Source organism: Chiloscyllium plagiosum, chromosome 17, assembly GCF_004010195.1.
Source record: "Chiloscyllium plagiosum isolate BGI_BamShark_2017 chromosome 17, ASM401019v2, whole genome shotgun sequence".
In the NCBI taxonomy this organism is placed as follows: Eukaryota; Metazoa; Chordata; class Chondrichthyes; order Orectolobiformes; family Hemiscylliidae; genus Chiloscyllium; species Chiloscyllium plagiosum.
The window spans coordinates 65,380,287-65,401,776 of NC_057726.1; positions in this window are offsets into that span (position 1 = coordinate 65,380,287).

A 21,490-nucleotide genomic window follows, 5' to 3' on the forward strand; every position below is an offset into this window, starting at 1 on the left:
GAACAGAGGGATCTTGGGGTCTATGTACATAGATCTTTGAAGGTTGCCACTCAGGTGGATAGAGTTTGTAAGAAGGCCTATGGAGTATTATCGTTCATTAGCAGAGGGATTGAATTCAAGAGTCGTGAAGTGATGTTGCAGCTGTACAGGACTTTGGTTAGGCCACAGTTGGAGTACTGTGTGCAGTTCTGGTCGCCTCACTTTAGGAAAGATGTGGAAGCTTTGGAGAGGGTGCAGAGAAGATTTACCAGGATGTTGCCTGGAATGGAGAGGAAGTCGTACGAGGATAGGTTGAGAGTTCTCGGCCTTTTCTCGTTGGAACGGCGAAGGATGAGGGGTGACTTGATAGAGGTTTATAAGATGATCAGAGGAATAGATAGAGTAGACAGTCAGAAACTTTTTCCCCGGGTACAACAGAGTGTTACAAGGGGACATAAATTTAAGGTGAAGGGTGGAAGGTATAGGGGAGATGTCAGGGGTGGGTTCTTTACCCAGAGAGTGGTGGGGGCATGGAATGCGCTGCCCGTGGGAGTGGTAGAGTCGGAATCATTGGCGACCTTTAAGCGGCATTTGGATAGGTACATGGATGGGTACTTAATCTAGGTTAGAAGTTCGGCACAACATCGTGGGCCGAAGGGCCTGTTCTGTGCTGTATTGTTCTATGTTCTATGTTCTAAAGTATCTTGGGATATTTTACTAAAGCACTATGTAAATGTAAGGTGTTGTAGAGATAGCAGGCCAGAAGTGAGGCAGGCCATTTACATTTTTGCAAGTATATTATTGCAGTGTGAAGCGTGAGAACTGATTTTTAATTGGTCAAAAATTCAATTTAACATCTACAATGCATTCTTTGAATGTTCCATTGGCTGGCGTAAGGAGCACAATTCCCAAGGGGTTGCTTTAGGTTCCATGAGTGATTTTGGTGAATCATAAATCTAAAATTCATTTCAACAAATTCAGGGTTAACATTTAACTGGAAAGGCACAGATTAATCAGGGATAGTTGGGGTGGTTTTGTTCAGGGCAGAGGCATTTCAATGGAGCGTGCACTCGTTAATGTTGATTGACAGTTAACTGCCAGACTTTGTCTCAGTTTTAAACCAGGCGGGTTGACTTTCATTGGTCAGGGCATTGCCCTGAGAGATGAACCAATGAAAGGTTAGCATCTATTTTATTGAGTTGAGGAGGTGCAATGTCTCCACCAATCAGAATCCATTTGTCAACCAATCTCACATTGTATAAATGTTGGTCTTTTCCTTGAATTAATATTTTTGTGAATTGTCCTGATGAGTGTCAGATAAAAAATATTCGATTAAATGTCTTTTTTAATAATATTGATTGGAAACGATTTTTCCTTACTGACTCTATCACAACCCTTCATTACCTTGAACAGCTCCTCCAAATCTCCCCTTAACCTCCATTGTTATAAAGAGAGCAATTCCAGCTTCAGCAGTTTCTGAATATCACTGAAGTAGTTAATCTCCCATACCATTGCCATCAATCTTGTCTATACCCTCTCTGAGGCCTTGACATCCTTCCTGAAGTGCAGTGCCCAGAATTGAGTGCTGTGTTCCAGCTGAGGACTAATCAATGGCTTATACAGAGTCTGATGATCCTGTATGCTAATGTAATGGGGGCTAACTCACTAGTACTGGATCGTACTTGTGAAATGAGCCAAGCAGGAGTCGGTACATTTCTGGGGAGGAAATTGCAAGAAACCCAGAATGAAGTCTTCCCCAAAACTGCCTTGTTCATTGAGAGAGTTGCTTTAGTGAGCATTTGACCTCAGAGTGCTCTCTGTATGTTTAATTCAATACTGATTTCAGCCCCTGACAATAGCATGCTTTTGACATCTAATCACTCTTCTGTGAAATAAATGTTTTCCTAAGTGCCTTCTAGGGGTTTTTTTTTTATTGTGTTCAGCTGCTGAGTGGACGGTTAAACAGTTTATGGATCTGGAGATTTGCTAAGCTGCTATTTTTATCTGCAATTAATGGAAGGTTTGAGCCAAGCAGAACATTAGTTGGCAAGCTCGGCTTGCTCTTGTTGGGATTCAAGTTTACAGAAACAATGCCCCCCTCATTGTCACTTCCTATTGATTCCCTCTTGACTTTTCTCCCTCACTTTTTCATCATCCTGTTACCAAACCAGTTGACTGGCCATCCATTAATCCAATCCAAGAAGGGCACTCAATATTGATTTACAATATTCACATAGGTCTTGGCTCCACCCTCTGTAACTGGATTCTTGACTTCCTGACCCATAGACCGCAATCAGTAAGGAGAGGTGACAACGCTTACTCCACCATAATTCCCAACACTGGGGCCCTGCAATGTTGCGTGATCAGCCCCCTCTTGCACTCCTTATACACACACGACCATGTGGCTGAATTCTACACCAACACCGCTTACAGGTTTGCTGACGACACCACCGTTGTAGGTCGGATCCCAAGAAATGAAGAGACAGAGTACAGGAAAGAGATAGAGTGTTTAGTGGCATGGTGTAAAAACAGTCTCTCTATCAACATCAGCAAAATGAAGGAGCTGGTCACTGACTTCAGGAAGCAGAGTGGAGGGTATGCCCCTGTCAGCATCAATGGTGCTGAGGTGGAGATGGTCCATCTTGAGGTGGAGTTCCTGGGAGTGATGATCACCAACAATCTGTCCTGGTCCACTCATGTCATCGCAACTGTCAAGAAAGCACAAGAACACCTCCACTTCCTCAGGAGGCTATGGAAATTTGGCATATCCACAAGGATTCTTACCAATTTTTATAGATGCACCACAGAAAGCATCCTATCTGGGTGCATCACAGCTTGGTCTGGCAAATGCTCTTCCCAAAACTGCAAGAAACTACAGAAAGTCATGAACACAGTCCAGTCCATCGCACAAAGTCAGCCTTCTCCATCCATCCATACTGCCACGGGAAATCGCCAACATAATCAAAGACCCTTCCCACCCCAGTTATACTCACTTCCACCCTGTTCCATCAGGCAGAAGATAAAAAAGGTCTGAAAGCACATACAAACAGACTCAAGGACAGCTTCTTCCCCAATGTTATCAGGCTTTTGGTAGGACCTTTCAAATGTTAATTCTGATCTCTCTCTCTCTCTCTCTCTGCACCTTCTCTGCAGCTGTAACACTGCATTTGGCACTCTGTTCTGTGATCCTGATGCACCTTGTACGGTATGATCTGCCTGTATAGCACACAAAGCAACACTTGTCACTATATCTCAGTACATGTGGCAACAATCAATCAATCAATTGATTCCACAACGTGTTAGTGTCTGGAAAGCACTGCTGGAAAGGATAGAGAAAATGGGCCTTCCCAAAGGGAATTGGATGAACATTCACAGAAAGAACATCTGTGGGAGAAGGATGGAAAAGTGAATTGGGTGATGCTTTCAACATTGATATGAGCACAAAGCCCACATGCCCCTATCCACCACACCCCAGCCCCATTGCCTGGCCATGCGATACTGACCCGCTTAACAGGATTGAAAGCAGAGCAGAGGAGAAATGATTTGCTCTCTATTTCTTCAATGCAGACATTGAATCTTTGGCGTTCTCTAGCAGAATTGCGAACTGTTTGGAGGAAGGGGCAAAGACCACTGGTAAATTGGGAAAGAGCACCCATTGTAAATCAGAAAACTTGACTTTTAAGAGCCTGAAGACTGTTGAAGCAATGGAAGACAAAAGAGGATGCATATTTTCAAATCCAAGATCCTGATGAGTGGGTGAGAGTGGGAGATTGTGCTAAATTTGAAATATGTTTAAAAAATTGTTCAGTGTAAAGGAGGCTTCAAGGGATCCTCTTTATCTGAGTTCAGTTTTATTTCGTAAAGCACTAACTTGCTACTTCCTATGCATTCTCTAATTTAATTCCAATAAGTGGATCAATTAGTTATTTTTAGTGCAGAACTCATTGACAATATTACAAATAGTCTGGTTGTAACTGTTGAACTTGTGTTGACAATGCTACTTAAAAGCTTGGGGTTGACAGTGTGACAAGACTTATGCGATTATTTTTAATCCATCACAGGATGTGGCCATTGCTGGTTGACCCAGCATTTATTGCCCGTCCCTAGTTGCCCTTGGGAAGGTGGGGTTGAGCGGCCTTCTTGAACCGCCGCAGTCCACCTGCTGTGGGTTGACCCACAATGCCATTGGGGACAGAATTCCAGGATTTTGACCTAACAACAGTGAGAGAATGGTGATGTATTTCCAAGTCATGATGGAAATTGGAGGGGTTGGAGGGAAATTGGAGACAGCAGTGTCCTGATGGATTTGCTGTGCTTGTCCTTTTAGTTGCTGGTGATCATGGTTAGGAAGGTGCTGTCTAACGGGTCTTGTTGTGTTTCTGAAGTGCATCTTGTAGATAGCACACACTGCTGCTATTCAGCTTCAGTGGTGGAGGGAGTAGATGCTTGTGAATGTGATGCCAGTCAAGCAGACTGCTTTGTCCTGGATGTCAAGCTTCTTGAGTGTTGTTGGAGCAGTTCTCATCCAGGCAAGTGGGGAGTATTCCACCACACTCCTGACTTGTGCCTTGTAGATGGAGGACAGGCTTTGGGAAGTCAGGAGGGGAGTTACTCCCTCTGATTTTGTAGCACTCCAATCCAATTCAGGCTCTGGTCAATGACAACCTCCAAGAGATTGATAGTGGGGGATTCAGTGATGGTAATGCCATTGAATGTCAAGCAGCAGTGATTAGACACTCTATTGTTGAAGATGGTCACTTGTGTGGCGTAAATGTTGCTTACCAATTATCAGCCCAAGCCTGGATATTGTCCAGGTCTTGCTGCATGTCGGCGTGGATTGCTTCAGTATCTGAGAAATCATGAATGGTGGCAAAAATTGTGCAATCATCAGCGAATATCCCTGCTTCTCACCTTATGGTGGAGGGAAGGTCATTGATGAAGCAGCTGAAGATGGTTAGGTCGGGGGCATTATCCTGAGGAACTCCAGAGATATCCTGGAGCTGAGATGACTGACCTTCAACAAATACAACCATCTTCCAATGAGCCAGGTATGACTTCAACCAGCCGAGAGTGTGCTCCCTGTTACCCTTTGACTCCAGTTTTGTTAGGTCTCTGGGCAGTTGGTCAAATGTAGCCTTGGTGTCAAGGGCAATTAATCTCAACTCATTTCATGTTGTTGTTGTCTTTCTGAACACATGCTTTGATCAGGAAATAATCATTGTTTGGGGAGATACCTTTGTTAGGAGAGGCAGAGATAATTACTGACTCAGTGTAGAGGATGGGGAACTCTGTTAATATTATTGACTGACATCTCCATGCCAACGTAAGGAAGAAGGTTTGTCAGCTTCTAACCAGTTCGGTAGTATTTTCTGGTGACCATGAAACTATATTCATTTATGTCTTTTAGGAAGAGAAATCTGCCATCCTCACCAGGTCTGGCCTACATGTGACTCCAGACCTACAGTGATGTGGTTGATTTTTAGCTTCCCTCAGTAATGGCTGAGTAAGTATCTCAGCTCAGACTATTAGTGACAGGCAACAAGTTCTGCCCCTGGTCAGCCATGCCCACATGCTCATGAAAGAATTAAGGAAAAGTCCGTAGCCTGGTCAAGTGAGCACTTGACGTTAAACATGTAGTGAAAATCCTTGACAAATATTACTTCTCCAAGACACATGAGCCCAGGTTAGAGAGTGAATATAACTCCTTTATTCATAAAGGGAGGATATTATAGGCTAGTTAGCTTAAAATCTGCCATAGGGAATGGTCAGAAGCTATTATTGAAGATGTTTTAGCAGGACACATGAATGGGTTCGAGGTAATCAGGCAGAGGCAACATGGTTTTGTGCAAGGGAAATTATGTTTGCAAATGTGTTGGAGATCCTTGAGTAGGTAACATGTGTTGTTGATAAGAGGGAGGCGATGCATATAATTAGATTTCCAAAAGTTGTATTTTCAAAGGTTATTGCAGAGAAAAAAAGCTTATGGTATGGGGGTAAGATATTGGCACAGATTGAAGATTAACTGGCTAACAGGAAGCTAACAGCAGGTGTAAGTGAGTATTTTTCAGGTTAACACTGTAACAAGTTGCCTAATCAATGCAAAATGCAAGATTTAAGATGCATAGGATGGGGAAGGAAACTTCAGGGGATGGGCACAATTGAAATGTGGACCTTATTCAAGGAACAGCTATTGTATGTCCTTGAGAAGTATGTACCTGTCAGACAGGGAGGAAGTGGTCGAGTGAGGGAGCCGTGGTTTACTAAAGAAGTTGAATCACTTGTGAAGAGGAAGAAGGAGGCTTATGTTAGGATGAGATGTGAAGGCTCAGTTAGGGTGCTAGAGAATTACAAGTTAGCCAGGAAAGACCTAAAGAGAGAGTTAAGAAGAGCCAGGAGGGGACATGAGAAGTCATAATGAGATAGGATCAAGGAAAACCCCAAAGTTTTCTGTAGGTATATTAGGAATAAAAGAATGACTAGAGAAAGATTAGGGCCAATCAAGGATACTAGTGGGAAGTTGTGCGTGGAATATGAAGAGGTGGGAAAAGTGCTAAGTAATATTTTGTGTCAGTATTCACACTAGAAAAAGACAATGTTGTCAAATAGAATACTGAGATACAGGCTACTAGACCAGACGGGATTAAGGTTCACAAGGAGGAGGTGTTAGCAATTCTGGAAAGTGTGAAAATAGGTAAGTCCCCTGGGCTGGATGGGATTTATCCAGGATTCTCTGGGAAGCCAGGGAGGAGATTGCCGAGCCTTTGGCTTTGATCTTTATGTCGTCATTGTCTACAGGAAAAGTGCCAGCAGACTGGAGGATAGCAAATGTTGTTCCCTTTTTCCAGAAGGGGAGTAGGGACAACCTGGAAATTATAGACCTGTGAGCCTTACTTCGGTTGTGGGTAAAGTGTCGGAAAAGGTTAAAGGGGATAGGATTTATAATCATCTAGAAAGGAATAAGTTGATTAGGGATAGTCAGCATGGTTTTGTGAAGGGTAGGTCGTGCCTCTCAAATCTTATTGAGTCCTTTGAGATGGTGACCAAACAGGTGGATTAGGGTAAGTAGTCAATGTGGTGTATATGGATTTCAGTAAGGCATTTGATAAGGTTCCCCACGGTAGGCTATTGCACAAAATATGGAGGCATGAGATTGAGAGTGATATGGTAGTTTGGATCAGAAATTGGCTAGCTGAAAGAAGACAGAGTGGTGGTTGATGGGAAATGCTCATCCTGGAGTTCAGTTACTAGTGGTGTACCACAAGGATCCGTTTTGGGGCCACTGCTGTTTGTCATTTTTATGTGACCCAAATGACGGCGTGGAAGCATGGGTTAGTAAATTTGCAGATGACACTAAGGTCGGGGGAGTTGTGAACAGTGCTGAAGGATGTTGCAGGTTACAAAGGGACATAGATAAGCTATAGAGCTGGGATGAGAGGTGGCAAATGGAGTTTAATGTGGAAAAGTGTGAGGTGATTCACTTTGAAAGGAGCAACAGGAAGGCAGAGTACTGGGCTAATGGTAAGATTCTTGGAAGTGTAGATGAGCAATGAGATGGGCGGCACGGTGGCACAGTGGTTAGCACTGCTGCCTCACAGCGCCAGAGACCCGGGTTCAGTTCCCACCTCAGGCGACTGACTGTGTGGAGTTTGCACATTCTCCCCGTGTCTGCGTGGGTTTCCTCCAGGTGCTCCAGTTTCCTCCCACAGTCCAAAGATGTGCAGGTCAGGTGAATTGGATATGCTAAATTGCCCGTAGTGTTAGGTAAGGGGTAAATGTAGGGGTAGGGGTGGGTTGCGCTTCGGCGGGTCGGTGTGGACTTGTTGGGCCGAAGGGCCTGTTTCCACACTGTAAAGTAATCTAATCTAAATCTAATCTAATCTAATCTCAGTATCCATGTACACAGATCGCTGCAAGTTGCGACCCAGGTTGCTAGGATTGTTAAGAAGGCATGATGTGTTAGCTTTTATTGGTAGAGGGATTGAGTTTTGGAGCCTGAGGTCATGCAGCAGCTGGACAAAACTCTGGTGCGGCCGCACTTGGAGTATTATGTACAGTTCTGGTCAGCACATTATAAGAAGGATTCGGAAGCTTTGGAAAGGGTTCAGAGGAGATTTACTAGAATGTTGCCTGGTATGGAGGGAAGGTCTTATGAGGAAAGGCTGAGGGATTTGAGGTTGTTTTCGTTAGAGAGAAGAAGGTCAAGAGGTGACTGAATTGAGACAAATAAGATAATCAGAGGGTTAGATAGGGTGGACAGTGAGAGCCTTTTTCCTTGGATGGCAATTGCTAGGATAAGGGAGCATAGCTTTAAATTGAGGGGTGATATATATAGGACAGATGTCAGAGGTAGTTTCTTTACTCAGAGAGTAGTAAGGGCGTGGAATGCCCTGCCTGCAATAGTAGTAGACTCGCCAACTTTGAGTGCATTTAAATGGTGATTGGATAAACATATGGATGAAAATGGAATCGATAGGCTCAGATTGGTTCCACAGGTCAGCACAACATCGAGGGCTGAAGGGCCTGTACTGCGCTGGAATGTTTTATGTTCTGTGTTCTAAGTGATGTGCCACAGGGATCAGTGCTGACACCTCAACTGTTTACAACTTATATAAACGACTCAGATGAAGCAACAGAAATTCTGGCTGCCAAAGTTGCTAAGATAAGAAGGAAAGTACGTTGGGAAGAGGACACAAGGACTTTACAAAAGTATATTGGTAGTGAGTGGGCAAAGATGTGGCCAATTGAATGGGGAAAATGGGAAATTGCCAGGAAAAATATAAAAGTATATTATCTAAATGGTGAGAGATGGGAGAGCTCTGAGGGATGTGTGTGTCCTTGAGTTTGAATTGCAAATGTTAGTATTCAGATATAGCAAGTAGTTAGGAAAGCTAATACAATATAATCATTCATCATGATGGGGGTTGAATACAAAAGAAGGGAGGTGGCTACACTTAAATTCTACAGGGCACTGGTGAAACCACAGTGGAGTACTGTGTTCAATATTGGTCATCTTATTTAAGGAAAGATTGAACTGCTTCAAATGCATTTACGAGAAGGTTTACCAGGCTAATGCCCTGAACGGGCAAGTTGTCTTATGAGGAAAGGTTGGACAGGCTCAGCTTGTATCCGATGGAGCTTAGAAAGCTCAGCAGTGACTTGAAAGATCTAAGATCCTTCACAGGCTAGATGTGCAGAGGATGTTTCCTCTTGTGGGAAAAGCTTGAACTAGGGAGCTCAGAAATGAGAAAAATTTTCTTCTCTCTGACAATCGTGAATCATTGGAACTCACTTCCTGAAAAGCTGATGGGGGCAGAGGCCTGAATATGTTTTAGACAGAAGAAGAGAGGTTCTTGTTAACCAAGGGGCTGAAAGGTTATCAGGGCTAGGCTGAAATGTGGATTTGAGGTTACAATCAGGTCAGTTGTAATCTCACTGATTGGTAGCACAGGCTGGAGGGACTGAGTGGCCTGCTTATTCCTAATTTTTATGTATATATATCAATTTGTACACAAGGTCACGATCTGGTCAAGAGGAATCCCAGGTTTGCGATTGCAGCTAACTCAAACTTGTGTAAGTTTTCTACTTTAGATTTAGTTCAGCATTACTGGGAAATTAGTGCAATGGTATCTCAATTGATAGCTAGCTGCAGCTCACCCCAAAAAAGATTAACGATGCTCTCTGCCCAACTTCAGACCAGCCTAGGATTCTGACAGAGAAATGAATGATCTGTGCATGATCAAGAGTGTGGCGCTGGAAAAGCACAAAAGGTCAGGAAGCATCCGAGGAGCTGGAGAGTCAACATTTCAGGCAAAAGCCCTTCATCAGGAAGGGCATATTGTCCAGTTTAGGCCTAGAAATAAGATGGAAAGGAATTTCACCTCCAGCATCCGTGGTATCGAAATTTTCCATCCCTTATACCCAGAAGATAATTTGAAATAAGGTTTCGCTTTTGAGAAGACAGTCTACTTACTCTGATGAGGAACAGTGAGATTTATAATACATGAAGATTAGCGTGCTGTGGTGTTTGATGAATTCTGACACTTTTCTGATTAGACTCTGCTGTTGGTAATTAGCCCAGTAATACCTGCTGATTGGTTCAAGCGTTAGAGTTTGTTGGGTAATTGTTTCTTTTTCCCCAAAGTGTACTGCTAGTTATCAATGCTATTGGATTGTTTGGCTTTTTCTGATATACTACCCACAGAGTGGAAAATCTGGAAACCAATTTTCAGCATGCGGCCACATCCCTTGTTTCTTTAAAAGCCTATGCCACTGAACAACTTGTTCCGACTGCGCTGCACGATGAGATCTATAATGTGAGACACTGAGATTGGATCTGTGTACCTATGTTTGCTCAATTCACTTTTGGGCTAAGCAGAGCATCTGTGATCTTTCCTCAGGAAATGGAGCAGGCTGGAGTAGATCCACAATGGATTGGTATCAAGTTAAATGGATCATTCAATTGGTTTGCTATAACAAGCACATAAAACGCTGAAGGGATTTCTTGAGAAGTTATTAGTGGATTTTTTCTAAAGTTAAGCATTGTATTTTACTGTTGTGTAATGTGCATGTTTGAAAGGGGTTGATTGGTCTCCTTATTTTGGTGTCATTAGGTTCCAAGAAACACTCGTGGTCATTGTAGGAATGAACAGCTAAGAAGCAAAAGGTAAATAGAAAAATAATAGCAGTCAAGCTCAGTTTCAGACTTTTTTTTACCTGTTTGGTGGCTAAGAAGAGTGAGAAATCATGCAAAGGTAAATCGAGAAGGATTTGCTCTGAACGGGGCAGTTTTCTGTTTGGCAGTCAAGCAGGTGGCTGAGAATAAAGCAGAGACTGTGGTACTGGGTGTTATACAGCTGAAGAGTAAGGAATTGTGGAATAGACACTACCTAATGCTACTGTTGAAGTGGTGCCAGAGCCCCCCAGATCAATTAAAAAGGTTAGAAAAAGGAGTCTTTGAGGATTCTGTATCTTGTGACTCTTCTGATCTGAGTTTGAGAGGAATCCTAGACATGCAGTTTGTTGTTGCAAATCGGTTTTTGAGAATTCAGATAGGATACGGCTGCTGGTGTGTATGACTGTCAAAAACCAAAACAGTTTGATGGGAAGCGAGAGATCACAGTGGCTCAATGATGAACATTGCTGCCCTATAGTGCCAGGGTCCTGAGTTCAACTCTACCCTCGGGTGACTGTCTGTGTGAAGTTTGCACATGTCTGCGTGGGTTTCCTCCGGGTGCTCTAGTTTCCTCCCACAGTCCAAAGATGTGCAGGTTAGGTGAATTGGTCATGTTAAATTGCCCAGAGTGTTCAGGGATGCGCAGGCTGGGTGGATTAGCCACGGGAAATGCAGGGTTATGGGGATAGGGTATGTGGAGTGGGTCTGGGTGGGATGTTCTTCGGGGGTTTGGTGTGGACTCCATAGGCCAAATGGCCTGCTTCACACTGTAGGGACTCTATGAATCTGTGACCCTACAAAATGAAAGCTGAGAAGATTGTATCTGGTGTCACATTTGTGTGGGAAATAATGTGAATGATTGTAATTTGTGACATGTGTGTTTGTTGTATTGAATCTTGAAAGTGAAATATTTTGTAATATTTTGTAATAGATATTTTGTAATCAACCTGTCCAGGGATGTTACTACACAGTTCTGGAGAGGATCGGACTTGAACAAAACCTGCTGGTCCAGAGGTAGGGACACTACCACTGAACCACAACAGCCTGAAAGTGAAATTAAAGCCCTTCAACTGCTACTTTGCAGATGGGATATAAGTACGCCATCACCTGCAACGCTCCCTTCCAAACCAACCATTCTGACTTGGAACTACATCACTGGCTGGTCTGTGTCACTGCATTAAAATCCTGGAATACCCTCCACAATGCCATTGTGGGTCTACCAACAGCACATGGACTGCAGTGGTTCAAGAGGGCAGCTCACCACCACCTTCTCAAGGGACCACTAGGTACGGGCAATAAATATTGGCCCAGCCAATAACTCCTGCATCCTGTGAATGAAGAAATAAAATAATTCCCACTTCAGGATTCAATGACTAAAGAAGGTACATTCAGAAAATGGCGAAACAGTTAGAGAGTCAATTACACCCTAAAGGTCGATTTCTCCCCCTCCTGATGCTGCCTGGCTTGCTGTGTTCTCCCAGCCTCCTGTTTGTCTACTTTGGATTCCAGCATCGGCAGGTTTTTTGTCTCTAACCAGGGCCTAACATGCAGGGAAAAATGCAACACCCCCACAGCAACTCAGACTCCTGGGGGAATGCATTTGACTCAATTGGCTGGAGGTATGTTGGGGGCCTAATTGATACTGAGGACATTGAACCTACAGTCTTTTGACACAAAAGGGAGGGTGTTACCGCTGAAACACAGTCAGTACTCAGTGAGAGTATGAATATCCAGGTGAGTAAAGGTTTGGGTTGAACTGTGATGCCTTCCATGGTGGCTTAGAGTATCAGTACTTACTTCCTATTCATACACAATGAATGGCCAATTATCTGAGCTCCCAGTGGATTCATCAATGACTCTAAGGTAACACTGAGATCATCTTAGAATCCCTACAATGTAGAAGAAGGCCATTTGGCCCATCAACTCCAAACCAGCCCTCCAAAGAGCATCCCACCCAGATCCAGTCCCCTGCCCTAAACCTGTAAACCTCCATTTCCCATAGTTACTCCACCTAGCCTGCACACCCCTGAATACTACGTGCAATTTAGCATGGTCAATCCACCTAACCTGTACATCTTTAGACTGTGAGAGGAAACTGGAGCACCAGCAGAAACCCACACAGACACAGGGAGAATGCGTCACTCGCACAAGGCTGGAATTGAACCCAGGTTCTCTGGTGCTGTGAGGCAACAATGCTAACCATTGAGCATCATCTGCTTGTCACTGCCTTCCCTTCCCCTAGTTCATCAGGCCAAATTTCTTTCAAAGATTCCACACCCCTCTCCACTTTAGCCCTGAACTTGTATCTCTTTCTCTCTCTCTAGATCCTCTCAATCTTCCCTTATACTCTTGCTTAGCTCGTCTTGTCCATGAGACTCTCATCCCATCTCAGCACTTTACCACTAATGTTACTCTCGAGTGTCCCATGTTAGTCGATATTGCTAGCACTCATCTTAATCAAGTCCTGGTCCTCTCTTCATCAACCGGCTACCACCACAATCTCCTCAAAAAAACCCACAAAGTCCCTCCCCCTCCATGTGTCATTCCAATCAACTGTCCCCATCTAATACCTCCCTTTCCTCCCCAAATTCCTTCAATGTGTTGTGGCCTCCCAAATCTAATCCCAGTTTTCCTGGAACTCTATGTTTGAATCCCACCAATCCAATATCTGCTCCTTCAACAGTATTGAACAGCTCTTAGCCAAGTCACAAATGATATACGCTGTGACTGCCACCGTGGTGAAGCTTCCCTCCTGAACCTTCTCGACCTGTGTACAGTCATCATGAGTGACCACACTTTCCTCCTCTAACACCTCTCCGTTGTCCAGTTGGATGGGTCTGCTCTCAAATCATAACCAGAGAATTACCAGCGGTAATTTATTTTCCTGCTCATACCATTGCCATGTGTATCCTGTTAAGCCAGTATCCTTGAATCCCTCCTGTTTTCTTATCTGTGTGCTGTCCCTCAGCATCACTGTTTGAAAGCACAGAGTCAATTTTTTGAAGAATTCCGGCGAAGAGTCAGGCCAGTATTGAAACATTAACTCTATTTCTCTGTGCACAGATACTGTGCTTCTCCAGCATTTTCTGCATTTGAGCCAATGTTCAGTATGTGCAACATATGGGTGCCACGCAACCAACCCTCGCAATCCTTCCACCTTCTCTAAATGGTCCTACTGCTTATCTAATATCTATGAGGGATGAGAAGAAATTTCAGATGGCTAAATATTTGGAAGACCAAGCTATTGTCCTCTGGTTCTACCAAATCCTGTTCCACATTGCCAACTCAATTTCTTTCTCTCTGGCTTCTCAACTCAACTGTGTATGGTCGTGTTGTGATGTTTTGCTTTGTGGTGATCTTTACACCGCCCATAATCACCAAGGCTTCCTGTTTCCACCTCCATCCCATTGCCCAACTGCATACTGTCATAGAATCACTAAGGTCTATAGCACAGAAAAAGACCATTTGGTCAAAAACAACTGCCTAGCTATTCGAATCCCATTTGGCAGACCTTGGCTCATAGCATCCGCTCACCTGCTGTTGAACTCTTCACTATTGTGTGAACTACTGAGGACCTGACCACTAAGAGACTACAGACTGGCTCCCACATTCTCCTCTCCCGAAATGTGGCCTTATCTCCCTGACACTGAGCCCTGTTCCCTTTTCACTCTTGCTCTCACTCAGCTACACTTGTTCCCAGTTAAGCAATGCCTTGATTTTCAAGCGCTCATCCTTGTTAGGATCTCAGAATGACTAGCTGAAAGGTCGATAGAAGAGGATTCAGCTGTGCCTTTCAAAAGGGAATTGTGCCTGAAGAATGAATAAATCTGCATGAGTCCAGGGAGAGTGGGACTGGTTGAGTTGCTCTTGTAGAGAGCTGATATGGCCCTGATGGGTTGAATAGGTTCCTGGGCACCAACCACTCGAAGATTTAGTTTCAAATCCCTTTGCTACTTGGTTCTTCTTCACCTGTCTAACCTCCTCTAATCCCAGAATGATCTGAGATGAGTCATTTCAACAGCCCACCCTGTTCCCTGGCCAACATCTCTGACTCAGGCTTGCTGCAGCACTCCAATGAAGCTCAGCGCTAGCTGGAAGAACAGCGCTAGCTGATTTCCTGTTTGGGGACCCTGCAGCCTTCAGGACTCAGTATTGTGTTCAACACGTTTAGGGCTCCAGTCACCTTCTCCCATGCCCTTACCTCAACCCCCACACTCTAGGCTTGGCATCACATGGGCTGCTATTACACAGTACCCAATGTTAGCCACTGCTAGCCCCCATTAGTAGCTATTCACTGTCCTAGGCTGATCGTTATTCACTTCTTTGACTGTCCAACTGTTCTCTCGCTTTGGGCTCTATCTCCACTATCATTTACTCCTTACCCTATCACCCCACCCTATTTTCTCCATAAAACCCATCAGTTTTCCTACTTACCATCAGTTCTTAGAAAGGGTCGCTGAACTTGAAGGGTTAACTCTGATTTCTCTCCACAGATGCTGCCAGTCCTACTGAGCTCTTCCAGCAATTTCTGCTTTTGGCTCTGAGATGGCTGTTCTCTCATTCTGGTCATCCCTATTTGAACCACTCCATATTTGGTCACCACACCTTGAGCTGCCAGGACCCTAAACTCTTGGAATCTTTTCCTAAACCTCTCCTCCTCTCGAGCTTTCTATCCTTCTGCGGGATAAGCCTAGAAGCCTAACTCTTTATCCAAAGGTTTTGTTCAATGCCCTGATGTCTCCTTTTTTGGTTCAGTGTTGTGCGTTTTTTTTTAAACAATGTCTCCGCAAAGTCTCATAGGATCTTTCATAAAACGAGAAGGGCTATTTAAGCATAAGTTGTTGTTATTGCTCCTGGTGGCTCACTGGAATGTGGGGATGTGGTGGTAACCTTGGGAACAATATTAAATCCAAGAATTAAGCACATCACCCAGTGTTAGAGTGTATCATTTCAAGTACACTTTCTCACGGTAGTCTATCGATGTGTTAAGTGATTCCATGTGAAGTTATTAATAGGCATTTAGTGCTGAATATAATGGATGAAATCTGATTGCCGGACCATCTCCAGGGACAGGTCAACTGATTAACTGGATTGGAAATACCACCTCAAATCCTCAGGGAACCTAAACCCATCATCAGTTACAAATACTTATCAGCTAAAATAAATGTTTGGTTTCAGGAAATCAAGACATCATTTAAAAGTCCAATCTTAATAGGATTAAGTAGTGAGAGGAAGACGGAGACCTAAAGGCATGACATTGCCCTCGATCAATCCCCTATTCCGCTTCCCTGTCTATTTATCAGTGCTCCTCAATATATCCCTCAGATTTCCTCTCAGTCTATGTCTCTCAATACTCCAAGGACCTAGGATTCAGATATTTAGCCATTTGACCCTGTTTTACTATTCAATGAGATTGTAGTTGATTTGTGACCTTTGACCCATATCGATCAGTATCTTTAGAAAACAAGAATGGTTTGATCGCAGTTTTAATTATCCAAGCATCAGTTGCTGTTTGCTAATGTGTTCCAACACCACCCTCTGTGTATAGAAGGGTTCACTAATTTCACATTGAAATGACTGTCTGTCTGAAATGCTTGCAAAGTGAGACCCAAATTTTCACCAGCAAGAATATTATCTACTCTATCTGATCCCCTGAATATCTTGAAAACATTGATCAAGTGCCGTCTCTCTCCCCCTAATCTCTACAATTCCAGCAAGTACAGATCTAAATGTTATGATCTCTCTTCATAATTTAACTTTTGGAGACCTAGTACTTTTCTGGTAGATCTACTGTCCACTGCCTTAAGGTTGATACAATAATCTATGTGTGGTGTCCAGACTTAGGAGCTAAATTTACTGTTGGCACCCCTTTACCCTGACAAGGCTGTGAGGTGGGGGAGAGACAATGGTGCAGAGGGAATATCACTGGACCACCAGGGTGGCACGGTGGCTCAGTGATTAGCACTGCTGCCTCACGGTGCCAGGGACCTGGGTTCAATTCCATCAAAGGCCGACTGTCTGTGTGGAGTTTGCACGTTCTCTCCATGTCTGTGTGGGTTCGCTCTGGGTGCTCCAGTTTCCTCCCACACTCCAAAGACATGAGAGTTAGGTGGATTGGCCATGCCAAGTTGCTCAGGGATGTGCATGCTGGATGGGGTAGCCATGGGGAATGCTGGGTTACAGGGATGGTCTGGGTGGATGGTCAATATAGACTCGATTGGCTGGCTTCCACGCTGTAAGGATTCTATGGTTCTAGTAATCCAGACATCCAGAATAATGTTCAAGGGACCCAGTTTGAATCCCACCATGCCTTGCAATGAAAGTATGTGGGTTGGGAAGGTTCCAACTAGGCCTCCAGCCTTTAAGGCCTATTAAGCCCCAACTAATAAGGTGGTAAATAAGGGCTTCAATCAACTTCTACTGCCACAGAATGCTTGGTAGTAAAGGTAAAATGGCCACAGTCTTCACAGTCCATAGGACTGTTCACTCAGGAGAGAGAGAGAGAGAGAGAGAGAGAGAGAAAGAGAGAGAGAGAAAGAGAGAGAGAGAAAGATGGGCAACTTGTGGCGGTTTAACTGAGGGTCACTATGCCTCAGGCAAAGGGAGAGTTGAGAAGGAGAATCCTTCATGGTAACTTCAGCCAGTGCAGAAATTGAAGCCAGTGCATCACTTTGCATTGCTACCAATCATGCAGTCAACTGAGCGAAACAACCCCCCTCCCCAGGCAGGCTGGAGCACAAAAAATATTTTTGAAAATGCTTTCTTTCAAAGGCTGGAAAAAAAATCTCTCGTAAGGCCTGGGAAGGAGAGGTGCCACGTGTAAATGAGGGGCACCCCTGCCTCACCTTCACACCTCTCTGCCTGGTCTTCAAAACCTGCTATCTGCCCCCAGGGTAGTTGATCCATTCCCATCACCCTGCCCCTGTGAAATGCAACCCTAGGTGTGCTCTAACCAGGACTTTGTAGCGAGACCTCTGGCACCTGGTATGCAAGTCTTTTACGTGTAGAAGTCAATATTTCATCAGCCATTCTGATTCATCTTTGTACCTGTTTATGACACTTCAAAGATCTGTCTACCTGAAGCTCTACTTTTTCCAAGTTCCACCATTTAATGCTGTTCAACGTTGCAAAAAGGAGACTTAGAAATTGAATCCTTTTGCCTTGTAGCCACCAGACCTGGGGTGTCATAAAACGATGGGAGAAAGAGAGATGCCATTTTATACATATATATTTTCTTTTTATTTCCTCTGTTGTGTGTGTGCAGGTGTGAGACACAGTGAAAGATAACAGGTGAACGTAGCTTTATTCAGTTTCCACCACCAGGAAGAAAAGAAACACCCGAGTGGCCTGTCACAAGCAGTGCCCTTCTCAAAAGGCAATGCTGCGTGATCAGTGAAGGGGAGGGCAGGGATTAAATCAAAATAGAGTTGGAGGGTGAAATAATACATTCCACTCCCTGCGGCGTCCACCTCTCCCTGAACAGCTCCAGTCAGATTCTCACCTCATGTTACTGGTATCTGTTGACTTTCTCAGTCTTTCTTCCCATTAAACAAAAACAGGTTTGTTTCTGGTATGGGTAGAGAGAGTGGTACAGTGGAAATGTCACTTGACTAACAACCCAGAAGTCTGGACTGATGTTTGAGGGACTTGGCTTTGAATCCACTTTGGCAGATGATGAAATTTCAGTTTACTAAAAATCTGGAATTAAAAATAACCACTGTCAATTGTTATTTAAAACCCATCTGGTTCAGTAAAACACCCTATAGGAAACTGCTGTCCTTACCTAGAATCATAGCTTCCTTTCAGAAGGAGGATATTTGGCCCATCGAGTCCATACTAACTCTCTGAAGACCATCTCACCTAGATCCCACCTGACCCTAGCCCTATACAGAGGAGCCTCGATTATCCAGAGCAAACAGGCGGGGAGCATTTCGTTCGGTTAATCAAACTTTGGATAATGTAGTTTAGCCAAGCATCAGGACATTGCAATTGTGCCGAATAATCCAATATTTGGATAATCAAGGTTCTTCTGTACTTTCCCATGGCTATTCCATCTAACCTGCACATCCTTTGGACTGTGAGAGGAAACTCATGCAGACATGGGAAGAATGTGCAAACTCCACGCAGACAATCACCCATGGCTGGGATTGAGCCCAGGTCCCTGATGCTGTTAGGCAGCAGTGCTAACTACTGAGCCACCCCGTGTATATACATGTAACGCCAGACCCACAGCCATATGGTTTACTCTTAAATGCCCTCTGGGCAAGTAGAACGATGGGCAACAAATGCTGGCTGAGCCAATGATGCCCACATCCCATGAATGAGCAATAAAAAAGGAAGTGATCCAGTGACTGGTGGTCAATCCTTAGTAATGGAAGATTATCAAGGTTAGAACTATGTTGGACTCCACCATCTATAAGCCAGTGTAATACCAATAAGGAATTGCTAACACACTCGCAAATCATTTGATATTAAATTTTTCAGAACACACGCAAGAATGCTAAATTTCTAAGGAATTTTTTTTTTGCGCTAGTGCTCACTTTTTCCCCAGCACCCATGTTGTATGTGTGCAGGTGTGAGACACAGTGAAAGACACAAGGTGCACAAACCTTTATTCAACTTCCACCACCAGGAAGAAAAGAAACACCCGATTGGCCCATGACAAACACTGCCCTTCACAACAAAGGGCAATGCTGTGTGATCAAACAGTGAAGGGGAGGGCAGGGATTAAATCAAAATAGAGTTGGAGGGGGAAATGATGCACTCCACTCCCTGCAGCGCCCACCTCTCCCTGAACAACTCCAGGGTGTTGGTCGACACCGCGTGCTCCTTCTCCAAGGACACCCGGGCTCTAACGTAACCGCGGAAGAGGGGCAGGCAGTCGGCCCTAACGACCCCCTCCACGGCCCGCTGCCTCGACCTGTTAATGGCCAGTTTGGCCAGGCCCAGGAGCAGACCTACGAGGAGGTCTTCAGACCTGCCCTCCCTCCTCCATACCGGGTGCCCAAAGATCAGGAGCGTGGGACTGAAGTACAACCAGAAACAGAGTAGAAGGTTTTTAAGAAAATCAAAAAGGGAGTGCAAGCGCCCACACCCAATGTATTTGTGGTCCATGGACTCCACAGCACCACAGAAAAAGCAGTTGGGTTGGGAGTCCGTGAACCACCGCAATCTGCAGGTTAGATTAGATTAGATTAGATTAGATTACAGTGTGGAAACAGGCCCTTCGGCCCAACAAGTCCACACCGACCGGCCGAAGCGAAACCCACCCATACCCCTACATTTACCCCTTACCTAACACTACAGGCAATTTAGTATGGCCAATTCACCTGACCCTGCACATCTTTTTGGATGGTGGGAGGAAACCGGAGCACCCGGAGGAAACCCACGCAAACACGGGGAGAACGTGCAAACTCCACACAGTCAGTCGCCTGAGGCAGGAATTGAACCCGGGTCTCTGGCGCTGTGAGGCAACAGTGCTAACCACTGTGCCACCGTGCCACCCTCCACTCGAGATCCCTGACAGAAAGGGGGAGGACTCCCGGGTAGAGATGGGGATACCCACCGCCCATTGGCAAATGGACATGCCAAGGCGTGTCCGGGTGATGGATGAGGGAAAAGAGGTGGACGGTGTGCAGCAGCAGTCAATACAGGGCCCGCCATTTTATGTCCCTAAAAGGGGTTAAACTAGGTGCCATTTTATACAGAATGACAAGGGGGTGCTGATTGGTTGGGCCAGCATTGGCAGGAGATGCAGCAAGAACATGCAGCATGGAAACAGACCCTTCGGAGGTCACTGTCGGTTTTCATTCTCAAACCATGGAGGTCGATTCTCATTTCCCAGCCTCCATCACATTCCCACATTTCCAACTCTACACTGAGTGTAGGGTTTGGAAAAAGAATACATCGCTGTTGTCACCATCTGTCTAACTACAAGCCGACTGCCTTGTCACCTCCCGCTCCATCTCACATGATTGCTCTTTTTCCTCTCAGATTCTCACCTCGTGTTACTGGTATCTGTTAACTTTCTCAGTCTTTCTTCCCATTAAACAAAAACAGGTTTGTCTCTGGTAATAGATGAAGTTTAATTCAGATAAATGCGAGGTGCTGCATTTTGGGAAAGCAAATCTTAGCAGGACTTATACACTTTATGGTAAGGTCCTAGGGAGTGTTGCTGAACAAAGGGATTTTGGAGTGCAGGTTCATAGCTCCTTGAAAGTGGAGTCGCAGATAGATAGGATAGTGAAGAAGGCGTTTGGTATGCTTTCCTTTATTGGTCAGAGTATTGAGTACAGGAGTTGGAAGGTCATGTTACGGCTGTACAGGTCATTAGTTAGGCCACTGTTGGAATATTGTGTGTAATTCTGGTTTCCTTCCTATCGAAAAGATGTTGTGAAACTTGAAAGGGTTCAGAAAAGATTTACAGGGATGTTGCCAGGATTGGAGGATCTGAGCTCCAGGGAGAGGCTGAACAGGCTGGGGCTGTTTTCCCTGGAGCATCGGAGGCTGAGGGGTGACCTTATAGAGGCTTACAAAATTATGAGGGGCATGGTTAGGATAAATGGACAAAGCCTTTTACCTAGAGTCGGGGATTCCAGAACTAGAGGGCACAGGTTTAGGGTGAGAGGGGAAAGATATAAAAGAGACTTAAGGGGCAACTTTTTCACGCAGAGGGTAATACGAGTATGGAATGAGCTGCCAGAGGATGTTGTGGAGGCTGGTACAATTGCAACATTTAAGAGGTATTTGGATGGGTATATGAATAGGAAGGGTTTGGAGGGATATGGGCTGGGTGCTAGCAGATGGGACTAGATTGGGTTGGGATATCTAGTCAGCATG